Source organism: Canis lupus, chromosome 19, assembly GCF_048164855.1.
Source record: "Canis lupus baileyi chromosome 19, mCanLup2.hap1, whole genome shotgun sequence".
NCBI classification, from domain to species: Eukaryota; Metazoa; Chordata; class Mammalia; order Carnivora; family Canidae; genus Canis; species Canis lupus.
Genome location: NC_132856.1, coordinates 9,447,920 through 9,462,033, shown reverse-complemented (window position 1 = coordinate 9,462,033; position 14,114 = coordinate 9,447,920). Strand labels below are relative to the sequence as shown.

The 14,114-nt window shown below is 50.7% G+C and overlaps 1 protein-coding gene across 11 annotated transcripts in view; it reads right to left on the bottom strand.

The window, feature by feature from the left end:
• ATP2B2 (ATPase plasma membrane Ca2+ transporting 2) overlaps nucleotides 1-14,114 on the bottom strand; it is a 372,053-nt gene that overhangs the window by 132,440 nt on the left and 225,499 nt on the right. For 2 of the 11 annotated variants that reach the window (XM_072785140.1, XM_072785141.1), the window contains one exon: nucleotides 2,932-3,047. The exons of the other annotated variants lie outside the window; for them this stretch is intronic. The gene's annotated coding sequence lies outside the window, so the exon portion shown is untranslated. The remainder of the gene's footprint in view (nucleotides 1-2,931; nucleotides 3,048-14,114) is intronic. 11 annotated transcript variants of the gene reach the window in all.

Sequence of the window (14,114 nt, the reverse complement as noted above, 5' to 3'; positions counted from 1 at the left end):
GCCAGGAAGCTAGAGGAGTAGTTGAGAGAAGGAGCTGCCTCCCCTGTGGCCAAGGTCTTCTCTCTTTTCTGATACAACTTTCTCTGGGTGGAGCTTGGGGACCCCAGAACAGGGCGGCTCCAAGTGTGATTCCCTTAGGGCCACCTGTGTTGGCATCACTTGAGAGCTACTTGAAGCACAGATTCATAGCCCTAAGCCTGCAAAGATGAATCAGGCTGGTGGTGGAGTCACACTGCCCTAGCATTTTGGGGTTCTCATTCCAGCCCATTTTTTTTTAGCTCTCTTGCTCTTATAGCCAACCCTCTCCCAGTTCTGGGTTCTAGAATGCTGCCCTGTTCTTGTGGCCCAGCTCCTGCCTCAAAATCACCTCTTGTCTCTCTCTGCCTTTCCAAATGCCACTTCCAGCTAGGTGGCTTCTGGAGACAACTCCTACTAGTCAACTCCAGTGCCCCCTTTAGTCTTCAAACTTTGCCTTGTTCATGGCCCTCACCCTTTCTTCCCATTCTCCTATGGTTTCTGCAACCAATTCTGTCCAGGGGGTCTGCATGACTTCTGTTTTGGGCCAACTTTGGACTGGAGCCTTTTCTTGTGGTCCTGCTCTTGATGCTCTTAATGATCCACTCTCCCTGGGCAATGCTATCCACCTGGTATCAACTTTCATCCTAACATAAGTGGTTCCCAAACCTACATTTCTACCTTGCCCTTTCTCCCAAGCTCTAGCACTAATCTTCTTTGACTGCCAAATGGCTCTTCTGAAGATCCTTCAGGTATTCAGATTCTCCTAATGTTCTCTTCCTTATGTGACCCCTGAGCCACTTATGACATCTAAAGCACCCTCTTGGGTCCCAGAGTTGACTATCAGAGTCACCCTTGACTCTTGACCAATCAGGTGCCCAGACCTAGGGAGCAGTGGGGTAAGGGCTTGGGCTCCGTTCTCTTCCTTGCCACCACAGTTCCTGACACTAGTTCAAGGTCCTCATCCGCAGCCTCCCAACTGGACTTTACTCTCCCCCAAATGATGCTGGTGGTGACTCTTATTTACTGAGTGGTTTCCAAATGTCAGGAGCTGAACTGGCTCTTAATGTATATATCCCACAGTAACCCCAGAAGTAGCATTATTATGCCTATTTTACATATGGGAAACCAAAGCTTGAGAGTTGAAATAACATCATTCCCAAGGTCACATAGCTAAGGATTGGCAGAACTAGGCATACTTTAGGACTTGCCTGTCTCTAAAACTACCATGAGATGTTGCCTCTTGGATTTGAGCACACCACTCTCTGGATTAAAAACCATTGCTGGGTCCTGATACCTATTTTTTAAAAAAGATTTATTTGTTTGAGAAAGAGAGAGAGAGAGAGAGAGAGAGAGAGAGAGAGAATGAACAGCAGAGGGAAGGAGAGAAGATTGAGAAGCAGACTCCTTGCTGAGTGTGGAGCCCTATACAGGGCTTGATTTCACAACCCTAAGATTGTGACCCGAGCCAAAATCAAGAGTCAGATGCTCAAATGACTGAGCCACCCAGGCACCCCTCCTGGTACCTATTTAAAAAAACATATTCATGACCATGGCATCCGGGATCCTGCCTGATTGGCTTGGAGCCAGCCTGGCCTCTGGTCTAAGGCGACTCTTTGCATTTTCTGAACAACTAATGCATGTTCCTGCCTCCCACCCTTTGCATTCACTGTTCTCTTTACCCTGGATTGTCTGCACCTGCCTTTCCATTAATCCAAACTTTCCTCTTCAGGGCGCAGCCCCATATACCAATTTCTTTGTGAAGTTCTCTATTAATCTTCTGCTTCAAATTTCAGACCCTTTCCCAAAGCCTGCCCATCACGAGCAATTCATTCCTTGACTTTGTATTCTCTATCCTCAGTCTTGGGGTGTGTTTTGCCAGCTTGCCTCCCTTGCTAGACCATGACTCTCTGAGAACAGGGCCTCCCCAGCCTCCAGCACAGGACCAACCTCCACCAAGGCTGGCTCTATTACTGAGAAATCAATCTGACTATGGAAAGACACTGGGGACAATGAATCTTAGAGTGTAGGCTGCATTTGAAAAGTGGAAACTGGTCAGCCAGATGGTAGTGAGAGCTGGTGCTGAATGCATCTCCACAGTATGCCACAGCCTTACAGGCATCATATTGGTATATTTGCAGCTAAATCCTATGAAGTAGCTGCTGCTAGCATCCCATTTTACAGATGAGCAAACAAAGGCTATGCCAAGTTAAGGAGGTTGCCCAGGGTCATAACTGTTGATCTAAACTCAGGCAGTCTGCTGTCAGAATCCCTGTTCACAATCAATAGCCTAACTCCTTCCTGCAATGACTCAGAAGCTCTGGGTAGGGGATTATCTCAGGCAGTGGGACACACTGAAGTGTTTGAGTTCCAGTGAGGAGAAGTCCCAGTGCTTCTGGATTACATTGGTCAAGGCTGTGTTCTCTGACACACCAGTGCTACACAGAGGATCCTTACAGTCTGGCCATTCTCCACACAGAGCTAGAGGCCAGGGAGAAGGTCAAGGGTAGGGCATTCAGAATCTTCCAGGAGGTAGGCCTGGGGACCATGTGGGGTGCATGGGCGCATTAGACACCCCTCTATGCTGAACTTGTCCTTTGTGTTGGCTGCTCTGGCTCCAGAGTCACCCCACTGGCAGCCCCAGACCACAGCTCCCAGAATCCTACATTCCAAGGGCCTGAAGAATCTCTTAGGCTAGCATACGGATTAGTGACCATCCCAGCCAGCCAGCTCTGCAGCTCTTCCCCTGACTTGGCATGGCTGTCCTGGCCACTGCAGAGATGAACAGAATCCGCCCGGCACCTTGAACAGATGGTGCCACTTCTAAAAATAATGCTGCACCACGCTCCCCGAGCAGCCTAGTCCCAGTGACAGAAGGGGGTGCGGGTGGGGGTGGGGGCTGCTAGCTGCACTCACCAACCATCTGCACGGGGACAGATGCAAATGCAGCCTCCCAGGGGACACAGGCCCAGGGGACCCCAGCCTCACTGAAGCTGCGCAGAGCCACAGGCCTACTGCTGATGCTCCGAGCCCTGAAATGAAAGTAAGAAAAGCCATGGCAGGTGTGTATAGCTTGGCTTCCCTTTATCCCCGTTATCGCAGCTTCTGCAGCAGCCCTACCTGCACATGTTGCATGGCTGGGATCCCTACCTGGAATGTTCTCTCTTCCTTGCCTGTTGCATTCTACCTCATGTTTGGGTCCCTAGATCCACAAACCCTAGAGTCATCTCCTCTTGTGAATTTCCTCCTGTCCCCCAAATCTCCTTCCTTCTATGGATTCTTAAGCCACTTTTCATTTGACTCCTACTTAGTAGGGTCAGAATCCCTCTGGAGCTTAGAGTCAGAGACATCTGTGTTAGAACCCTCACTCTGCCATCATGGAATGACTGGGTAAACCAAGGCAGCTCTCTGGCCTCAGTTGCTGCATCTCTAAAATGGAAATGATAATCAGCCTCACTTACAGGGTTGTTGGGAAGATAATGTGAGTTCAGGCAGGGCACAGGGCTCAGCCCAGAGCCTGGCCAGGGGGAGACACACAATCAACTAGAGTGAGAATGATTTCCACATGGGGAAACCAAGGTGCTACGGTGAAAGGTAATGCCCAAGGCCACAGAACAGGTGCTGGCAGATTTGGGCTCAGGTCTATGGCCTCACCCTACTGAACCATCCCTCTGATTTAGAGGATCCTCCAGGGATAAGTTTCACTTTCATCCTTGGGCAGGATTTTCCCTGAGTGCCAGTCACTTCTCCAATCCTGAGACCTGGCCTGGGAGGCCTAAAAGACACTCTGAAGCCTCCCCATTTTTTTGCCCTGAGCCTTCTCTTGCCTGAGCAAGAGAAGGCTCATCCCTTCTAGCTTCTTAAGAAGGTTGACGTCCTATCAGAAAGTTAAAGAGCTCAAAAGCCAAAGTGCTTCCAAGGCCCCAAGAGGCCCCAGGAGACCCCAATCTTGGACCCTGAAGGTATCCACATCCAACAGGCCTCCACAATGGCCTGCAAAGCCTCTGCTCCCTCTGCTTTACTGGGCTTGTCATCTGCTCTCCTCTTTCCAGGTCTGGTGATGGGGTGACTTACAGGGGCTGGGGGCCATGTTCTGCCTGTTTCCCTCTCCTCCAGGGTGGCCCAGCCTTTTTATCACCTTATTCTGCTTTCCAAAGGTCCTTCTCCAGCCACTTCTGCTTTTTCTTTCTCTCCTGGGGTTCCCAATGGCTCTGGGGATCTTCCTAAAAAGGAGGGGGATCCCAGAGGACTGATCCAGGCGTAGATTCTAGGCCTCATGTCATATAGTCTCTGAGGCCTCTGTGTGGGGTGTAATCCATGGGAGTTGGGTTTGGGTTTCAGATGCAGTCAGAAGCTAGGTTCAAGTCTTATACAATTGCATGTCAAGGGGTTTTTCTCCAGTCCACCTTACTCACTCCCTACCTCTTTAGATATTTCAGGCCCTGATATGATACCCCTGCATTGCAATGCCCAAATGAGGGCTTCTGCTACCCTGTACTCCTTGTTACAAGTGACTGACAAGGCCAGAACCACCACCCTTCTCTCTCTCTAGGGTCAGACCTGGCATGAAAGGGTGCCAGGTTTGGGGGGCTCTGGTGTGAACATCTCTAGTGGCTGGTACCCCATGACATTAGGGATACAGGGAGCTAGTCTCTGACCACCATGCCTTGTACTACCACCCCAGGCAGATCATCCTCAGAGCAGACACCACCAAACAGACACCATTATTTGCAAAGCTTAACAGAAAAACAAGAAAGGCTCTCATTCCCAGAGCTTACTTGAATCCAGAGACCAGAAGGGATTCAGAGGTCAAAATTCCTGATGCCCAAGGCCCTTCATAATACCTGTGTCAAGTCCTGCCTATGCTTGCATGCCTCTCTTGACAGGGAGCCCACTCCCTCATTCCATGATAATCTGTGCCAATGCTGGTGGTTATAGAGCTCTTTAGGTTGACCTGAAATTTTCTTCTTGCCAACTATTTTTAGGTTTATAGTTAAATTTTCTTCTTGCCAACTATTTTTAGGTTTATAGTTAAAACATATTTTCTGACTCACGTAGAATAACCCTGCTCCCTCTTCTTTACTGGAAGTTCATGATCACGAGTGTATAGATGTATGTGTGTATGTATGCATGGCTGTGTAATCAGGCATGCATGTACAGATGTGTGTCTGTATGTGTCTGAGCATGGTGGAGTATGTGTGTGGTTGTATATGGAATGTGTGTAAGCCTGCTTGAGCCTATCACAGGAGGGGATTTGTTGAGGTGTGCAAAAAGTGTGTGTGTATCAGAAATAAGACTAGACCATGTGTGTGTGTGTATTGGGGTTTGGTGAAGCCATGGGTCATGGAAAAGAGTTTTATTACTTTCTTGAGAATATTTTAGTTGTCCAGTTTGGGAGGTGGGTGGGTAGCTAGAGAGGGTACCCAAAGAGGCTCCAGAACAGAAGAGAAAGCCAACCTGTAACAAATTCCTTGTCACTGTCTCTGGGGGTCTTTATAGGGTAGCTCTGAAACTCTGAACCCACAAACCATGACACAACTCTTAGGGAGCTCTGCCATTAGGGTTCACCCTGAACAAAATGATGGTGATGATAAAATGGCATTTTATAAGAGTATTCATAAAATGGTTTGCAGTTCGAGGTTCACAAAGAGCCCAGTGATTATTTCCATTTCCCAAGTAGGAAACTAAGGTTCAAAGACCCTGTGGTGGATCCTACAGAGAATGGTATCTCCAAAAGGCAATCTGGGCTCAGTATCCTGCAAGAACCTGTAACTCCAGGGCTGATCACCTGTGGCTATAGGTGGATAAATCTTGGGTAAGTCTGCCTAGGAGGTCTGCCATTAGCTGCCTCTGCTCAACAGTCTTCCCTTGGGTCTTGGTTTCTCCATCTATAAAATAAGGAGGTCAGACTAGATGGCTTCTAAGGGACCCTCACATGCTGATATGTGATAAGTCTTGGACACTGGATCAGGCCCAGGGAAGAAGGTCTCTCTGGCTCCTAATATCCCCAACTCTGATGGGCATGGGTTTGCCTTTGGATCAGCCCAAGTCACCTTCTGAGCAGTGAGACATCTATGGGGGGGGGGGGGATATTTCTTGTTTTAATAATAAAAAAGCAACTCAGAGCTGCCTTGTGGACCACTCTTAGAATGGTTTAGCATGAGCTGTCCCCTCCCTTCTTGCTTCTCTGCCTGGTAGGCCCCTGTTCACCCTGCAGGGCCTAGCTCAGAGGGTTCCTTCTTCTCAGTGAATCCTATGCTGGCATCACTCTCTAGACAGTCAACTGATCCCTCCATGAGGCTTGACTCTTCATGCCTAGAGGACAGGGGAGTCCTCAGTGTATCTGATAAATACAGTTGGTGCCTCAACAGAAGCTTGTTGAATGGTTCTAGGAACCCAGAGCTTGACCTCAGGAACTGAGAGAGAATAAGTCATGGATGAGTCATGGACTTATCTACTTCAACAGATGCTTGCGTTTGAATATAAAGACAGAGAGCTTGCACTGAGTACCTACTGCATACTTAGCACTGCCCTTCAGGGAGGATGGAAGCTGTCACTGAACTAGGAAAAGAGATGACATTTCCAGCAGGGATATGGCCACAGCACTAACTGCAAGTGAGTAGCAGGAACAGTAATAAAAATAATCATAAGAGCAGCTAAGTTTTGGAGCACCTGGGTGGCTTAGTTGGTTAAGCATCTGCCTTTGGCTCAGGTCATGATTCCAGCCCCACTTTGGACTCCCTGCTTCTCTCTCCCCCTCTGCAGCTCCTTCTGCTGCTCCTCCTACTTGTGCGTGCTCTCTCTCTCTGTCAAATAAATAAATAAAATATTTTTTAAAAAAAGAGCAAGAGATTTTATTACTACCAAGTGTCACTCCTTACCTTCAGATTTTCCACCCATCATCTTGCTCATACCCCTAATAGCCTCTGAGATAGATGTTCTGATTTTCTTCATTTTACAGATGTGGAAACTGAGTTTTGCAAGGTGGGGTGACTGGCCAAGGTCACAACAAGGTCAGAGTCCCAAGGCTGCGCTCTTATGTTGGCACTCAACAAATTTCCAGACCCAGACCAGCATATAGAGCTGCCCTGTGGTTGGGGCACCAGAGGAGTGAAATATAGTGTTCTGGAGGACCGAGAAAGCCACTGGGGTTCTCCTATCCAAGGTGGAGGAATAGTGCTAGGCTTGAAGCAGGCTGGGGGCTGGGAGGAGATTCCCAGGATTTTCCCATCTTTAGCATCCACTAAGGAAATCCCCAGTGGGATTCTTCTCCCCTACACTGCTGACAGGTGCGAGGCGGGGGCTTTAGCTGACCTGGCAGGCTGGGTATGAGGGGTGGGAAGCAGATGGCAACCCCTTCCTGTGTTTGGAAGAAGTCAAGAGTGAAATCCTGGAGCTAAAAGCCTGGCCGCATCACCTGCTGCTAGAAATGGCCCCCAGGCCAGCAGGCTGGCGGCCACCCAACATAGTTTTGCTGATGAGGGGTAGGCTCATGGAGGCAGGGCCATCAGCACAGCTCTTTCCTATGGGTATGGTGGCTATCCTGTTGTAACTAAAGATTGTTATTAGAAGGTGTTATTCATAGTGTGGTCCTTTTTGTCTCACCTATGGCCCTGGGGCAGAGGGAACAGGGTGCCCATTTAATTTTATTTATTATTTTAGGGAGGGAATGGGGGGAGGGGCAGAGGGAGAGAGAATCTCGGTTAGACTCCCTGCTGAGTGCAGAGTCTGACATGGGGCTCAATCTCACAACGCTGAAATCATGACCTGAGCTGAAATTAAGAGTCAGATGCTTAACTGACTAAGCCACCCAGGTGCCCCAGGGTGCCCTTTTTAAAGATAAGGAGACTGAGGCTATGGTGAGGCAGGTGGGGCACTTACAGTGCACAATGCAAGGAGGTGCTGACTCTCAGGTTCCTATAAATGCTGAATCCCCACCCCACCACCAGTTGTCTGCCCCACTATTTAAGTCTACTGCGATTCCCCCTATGCCGACCTACCCCAGCCCCACCTCAAACATGGGGCAGGTATAAAGATTCCAAATTCATTTTGGTAACTTTGTGGGTGAAACAGCCACAATAGATCCTAAGAAATACCTGGAATTGTAAAAGATGTTTAAAGTCCATGTCTCAGCTCTCAGTTTCCCTAGCAGCAATGGATTCTAAGGGAAAGAGTTCATTTCTCATCTCCCCTCATTTGGCAAACTTTTGCTGAGGATCTGCTACATGCCAGGTCCTGTGAGATACAATGTGGATGGAGGGGAACCAGACCCAGCCCTGTTCTCAAAAAGCTTTGCCTCGTTCCCTCCCTATGTGGTATAGTGCCTATGCTTTATAACGATTTAATAAAAGCAATCAAGATAAGCTAATATTTACAGAGCATTTTCTATGTGCCAAGCTCTGTGCTAAGCATTGGCACATTTGTATATGTCATCTCACTGGAACCACACCACCACTCTATGAGGCAGGTATTCTTGTTATCCCCATTTTGCAGAAAAGAAAACTGAGGCAGAGAGGTGAGGTTGCCTGAGGTCATTCAAACAGGACACAGTAGGGCTGGGACAAATACTCAGTAAAATACTTGCTGGGTGAGTAAACGAAAACACGAGCTCTAGGAGGTGGCATTAGGCTTCCTAAAGACAGTGCTAAGGGGGATCCCTGGGTGGCTCATTGGTTTAGCCCCTGCCTTCAGCCCAGGGTGTGATCCTGGAGACCTGGGATCGAGTCCCATGTTGGGCTCCCTGCAGGGAGCCTGCTTCTCCCTCTGCCTGTGTCTCTGCCTCTCTCTCTCTCTCTCTCTCTCTCTCTCTGTCGCTCATGAATAAATAAATAAAATCTTTAAAAAGAAAAAAAAGACAGTGCTAGAAGAGGGTCAGAGAATTCTCCATGCTTTTGGGCAAACTTGGGCAGTAGGCTTCCAGGAAGTGGGTGACAGTGACAGCTGCCGTATCAGTTAACAGTGCGAGGAGGCTCCGATTTCTCTGTCTCTGGGCCTGACCACGTGCCCCACCTATAAAAATATCCCAGGCCAATGGCCCCCTTTACTCTGAGAGAGTGGGCTCAGAGACAGGCTGGATCTGGGCAGGTAGGAGGGGAAGAAAAGTCCTTTCTGGGCTGGTCCAGGCCAGGGCCCCTGCCCAGAGCCCTCCCACTCCCTGGCTGCCCAGTGATGGGCCTCCAGCCTTCGGGGAGGGGGCTGCAGCTGGACACTCTGACACCCAAGCCTCCTGAGCTGGCACCTTGGTTGCCAGGCAACTATGCGGCTCAAGTTTCGGGCATTGAGGGCCCGGGTGAGGGCTTCAGTAAATAATAATAGATACAGCCCAGCCCAGTGGGGCTGCTCAAGATACACCCATTTCAAACATGGGCAGGGCCTGAGTGGTCCTGCTGTCATTTTGCAGATGGGCAGATGGACCTGGGAGGGAAGGGGAGTTGCCTGATATGACCAGCATTAGTGAAGGAGCAGAGGCATCTGTGCTGGGAAGGTTGGAATAGAAGTAGCTGTTCAGAAAATGATGGCAAGTATAGCTGTCACATACAGGGCATTGGCTTTGTGCCTAGCACTGTGCCAACGGCTCCTCCCACCAAAGCCTAACTCATCCTCAAAACAACACAGTGAGCTGTAGATGCTGACTTCACACCCATTTTATAGATGGGGAAACTGAGGCTCACGGAGACTGTGCAACCTACATCAGATCTTCTGACGGTGAATGGCAGAGGCTGGAGAGGAACCCAGGTCAGTGTGACTCTGAAATCCATAAGACCCACCTTGGCCCTGTAGTGGCCCAAGGAACCAAAAGGGTCTAAGGTGAGGACCAAAACCTGCCTTAGAGCTGGTAGTCTTTGATCTCTTCAGCAACGGGAGTATTACTCTTCTTGTCTCAACCCAGAGGATGCTGAACTCAGAGGGTTAAGTGGTGGTCCCTAGGTGACCTAAGCAGTTAGGTGGGGTTGTGGGATTCGAACCCACATCTCTCTGGCATTAAGTCCTGGGCTGACCCGTTCTGTCTAGTTCACTAGCAGAGGCCTGGGGCAGTACCCCTCTGTCAGACCTCCCAGGGGCAGACATCTCTGCCCCATGTCCCTCAATAGGGTGAGATTTCTAGGGGACAGGAACCCACTCCCCAGCCCCCAAGAGAACTAGCAAGCCCCAGCATAGAGCAGTGACCTTTGATTCCAGGCCACTGGACCTCTTCCTCGGTTGTCCACACTTCCACCTCCCGCAACCTGAGCCTGCTGGGGACATGCAGGTTACCATGGCGACAGCACATGAGATACTGACCTGGGGACCCGATGGCAGCACAGGGGAGGGGCAGGCCTTGTCTCAGAGGTATGGCTGGAGGAGTGGAGGACAGGGGGCCTGGGGTGCCCTGCGGCGGCCGTGATTGCTCTGTGGGCCAGGCCGGGCACAAGCTGCTATTTATAATTCTGCTGAATGGGCCCAATGACCCGACCTGCTGTCTGACCGCCTGGGAAGCCCAGCAGCCACAGGGAGAGAAGGCAAATGTTCAGGGACTTCCTCCTGGCCCCCAGCTGTGACACAGGGGTGAGGGAAGGTGGGGGTGAAGTGGGGTAGAGGCAGAAGGACAGGACCTTTCCCTCTATCTCACACAATCTGCATGATTCTCATCATCCATCCACCCCTCTGGCCAATCCTGCCCTCATCCCTGTGTTCTGGGCCAGGCTGGGCCAGTAGGAATGTGTTGGGTGGTGGTGGTAGTGGTGGTGGTGGTGCTAGAGCCTGGGCTCTGGTCTTACAGGGGTGGAGAGAGGCTGTTCTGGGGTTCCTCCCACTGGAGGGAGAGGAGGGGAGGGAAAAAGAAAGGGGGAGAAAGAGAAGCTGTAAGACAGAGGGAACTTGAGAGCCAGGGGTGGGAGGGAGAAGAGGAAGAAAGGAGGTGGAGGAGGGAGAGAGAGAAGAGGGAAGAGAGGTATGGAGAGAGGGAGAGAGAAGGAATGAAGGAGAGGCATAGAGGAACAAGAGCCAGGGGAGCTGGAGGAAACATGCAGAATAGGAGCCCAGACACAGAGGCAGAGGAAGAGGGGGGAGAGACAGAGATCTGGAGCATGTTCTCTTTGGCTCTGGAGGTCAAGCCACTGGTCTAGAAGCCAAAATGCAAACCTGACTGGGTCACAGTGTAGCTCAGTGGCCTGTGAGAAGGAAGAGAGAAGGGGCTATGCCGGGTGCCTGCGCTGGCTGCCCAGCCCCCTTGGCCAGAGCTGGAGTTCTGGCCTGGGCATCCTACCTTCAGTCTGTCTGGCCACCTGGGGGCACAGGGCAGGGCAAGGACTGCTCCAAGGTCACAGGAACCAGGCCAGGAAAGGCACAGTGGGGGCTCTTAGGGCTTGCTGGGCTGTCCGCCCTCAGATCCCGGTTATTTTGGGAGCTGAGCAACCAGCATACCTCCCTCCTCCCTTGTTCCTGGGCCAGTGGCTGCTGACTCAAAATATTCTCTCAAGGAAACTGTCTCCCCCAAATCCAATGTCACTTCTTCTAAGAGGCCTTCCCTGACTCTCCCAAATTTAATTCTCTGCTTGCACAGGGCGTGGCTTCGACCTCCAGTTTCAGTACTTGTCCTAGGGAGCACAGGCAGAGCTGTGTGCCCACCTCCCCCATCAGACTGTGAGCTTCAGGACCAGGAGGGCTGCTTTCCTGGCACCACATGTCATGTCTGCCACTCACGGTCTGAATAAGTAATACCAGCAACCCTGAAGTAGCAGTATCGGCCAATGTTTATTGAGCACATACAAGGTCCTGAGAACTCTCCATGCACTGTCTCCTCTATCATCTCAGTGCCCCTATGTGTGGGCTTTGTTAGCTGGCCCTATTTTACAAAGGAGGACACCAAGACTCAGATAAGCTAAGTGGTTTGCCCAAGGTCTCACTGGGGAGCTATTGAAGCAAGACCTGACCTAAGGCAGTCTGATTCCAGAACCCAATCTGGTAACCACCAGACATACGGCCTCCCCAGCTCTCACGATGGCTTCTACTTCTCTGACTCTTAGAACTCTCTGTGGCTCCTCAATGCCTCTCAAAGGAAATCCAAACATCCTGCCTGGTGCTAGTGCCCGTCTTCTCTGTGCCCTTCTGTAGGCCTGTCGGGTCTCATTCTCCCTCCCCTCATTTCCTGTTCCTAGGGCCCCTTTTGCTGTTTGCTTCACAGCTATTTAGCGAGAACTTACTGTGTGCCCGGCCCCACTGTGTTTGCTTCGCTGGGAAAGACGGACTGTGCAAAGTGCTAGGAAGAGAATAAGGCACTATGACCAGCTGCCTGGGGACCTGTTTTGCCAGGTGGATATGCAGAGGGCTGGGGCCAGTGTGTGTCAGGCAAAAGGAACAGCATGGGCAAAGGCTCAGAGAGTGCACTTTTAATGATATAAAGAGGGCCAGTATGGCTGAGGCTTGTAAGTCGGGGCAGTGAGGGGCAGCAAGCAGAGGTGAGCTCAGAGGTAGGCAATGGCCAGACTGTGCAAGGCTCCAAAGCCACAGGGAGGAACTTGGATTTGACTCCAGGTGCAGAGGTATATCTCTGAAGAACTTTAGGGAGCAGACTAGCACAGAGTTGTTTGTTTGTTTCTTTAAAGATCCATCACCCACTGGAGAATGGACTGTCAGGGAGCTAGGGGGAGAGTGCGAGAAAGGCAGCTACTATGTCACTCAGGGGAATGGGGACAGGGTGACAGTCATGTTGAGGAGGTATGGGCGGGTAGGAGTTAGGAAGTAGAACCAAGAGGGTGAGCTGGGGGTCGAGGTTGGGGAAGAAGGCATGGATGATTAAGGCTGTGCCTTTAGCAGGAGGGTGGATGATGGTGGTGCCACTTCCTGGGATGGGAAGTCGGGGAGGGAGCGGGTTTTGGGGGTGGGTGGACATGATCAAGAATCCTGTTTTGGACTTGTTAACTTTGAGATGCTTGTGAGAAATCCAAGTAGAGATGCCAAGTGGCCAGTTGGATGACGAGTTGGAGGTGCAGAAGAGAAGCTCTGGCTAAAGATATAAATATGGGAATCAGCAGCTTAAGGATGGTATTTAAAGCCATAGGATAGAGTGAGATCATCGAGAGAGAGGAGAGAGAGAGAGAGAGAGAGAGAGAGAGACAGAGAAGTAAGGGAAGGGAAGTGGCTCAGAGTTGAGCCCCCAGTATTTTAGAGGTCAAGTAGAGAGAGAGAATGCAGCCACACTGGCAGGCCTGATTAGGTGGGTTCCTGCTCTTCTCAGGGTAGGGTTCAAAATCCAGAGCCTCGCACACAAGCCCTGCCTACTTCTCTCATCCTCTGGTCCCATTCTTGTATCCTTCCTTCCAATCATAATAAATCATAACACCTTTGTGAGGTTCTATACCTCCAGGCATTTGCCCAGACAGCTGTCCCTGCCCGAAGTGCCCACCTATAGGCAAAGGCTACTTTCAACTCTTGCTCTTCCGAAGCTTTCTCTAACTTCCTGGGCAGATTTGCAGCACCCCTCTCTGTTCTATGGCCTTCTGGATGCACCACACTGTCACTGTCTTCCTGGGAGCTCCTTGGGGGAGGCAGCTGGTCCACCTGTGTGTCCTGGGCCCAGCATGGATCATGATGAGACCTCATGCACTCAGCGACTATCCTCATGTCACCCACCAGTCTGAAGTGCATCATCAGATCTGCGGTGGGCTGAGAATGTAGACTTAACCACTTCTAGTTTGAGTCTGGGCTGCCACTCTGAACAGACTCAGAAAGGGAGGTTAACAGAGGGAGGAGGCACATGGGCATTTACTGGGCCTCCCACCTGCCATTGCAGCAAGAGGAGAAAAAAGTAGAAAGACAAAAGCAGAGAAAACGCTCACTCCTGCTCCACACTCATGACAAGAGACTTCATTGTGTAGGAAATCAAAGGGCTCACTGGGGAGCGGGGACCAGGCCTGAAGGGGTCATGTCAAAGCTCCTGCATCCTCCTCAATTACTTTATGCTTTATGTCACCACCTGGAGGCTTCTGAAGAGAGCCCCTCTGGCTGGGGGGACCAGGGAGGGACAACTTACCCATCTATTAAGCACCTACTAGGTGTTGGACACTCTGCATTTGGTCAAGGGCACAGATTGAAGTTAGGCAGACCTGCACTCTGATTCC